The following is a 728-nucleotide window of genomic DNA, read 5'->3' as shown; positions in this document are numbered from 1 at the left end:
ATCCCCGCCACTTCACCAGATATTGGGTTTGACCCTGGTGACGACGTCGTCTCATTAGGCGTTCAACGTGATAGTGGACGTCACCGTTCTCATCGAGGAGATTCGGTGGCGGGCGGTGAAGACCGGGTCCACCGCCTTCCGGTGACTCGTGATGCTCTTCGAACCCTTGAGGACAAGATCCTTCGTGATCAAAGCTCCGCTGAGCGTCATTCTGAAGTAGCACATCACTGTGCGGACGATCTTGGGGATTTGAAGTACGTCGTGCGCCGGCTACCTCACCTTGAGGACAACCGCGCTCTGTCGGAGCGACTCCTATCTGTGGAGCAGGCGAATGCGTCGCTGCATGCGACGGTGGGGCGCTTGGCACCATTGAAATTAGAGGTTGTTGCACTTCTTGCTCAGAACCAGTTGCTGGTTCAGCTTCTGGGTGGCCGAGGGCCCGTTGCGCCGGATCCCGGTACGGCTTGTGCAAGCCCACGTAAAACACCGGATGGGTGCGCATCGGTTTTGGAAGGTTTAGCGTATATGCAAGGCCCCGTTTGGCCACAGCCTTGAACGGTCCGATAAACTGTGGACGAATCTTCATCCGGAAGAAAGCAAGGCTGCATGTGTAGGCAGGCTTTTTGAATTTAATAAAACCAGGTCCCCGACCTTAAAGCTTTCCAATTTGCCTCTTCCTTGTTCATCTGCATATTGTTTCTGCATATCTTGGCTTCCAGCCATCGCAC

The sequence above is a fragment of the Plasmopara halstedii genome, assembly GCF_900000015.1.
Source record: "Plasmopara halstedii genome assembly, contig: Scaffold_474, whole genome shotgun sequence".
NCBI lineage: Eukaryota > Oomycota > Peronosporomycetes > Peronosporales > Peronosporaceae > Plasmopara > Plasmopara halstedii.
The sequence above is the reverse complement of the archived record's forward strand: the minus strand, read 5'-3'. Positions refer to the sequence as shown.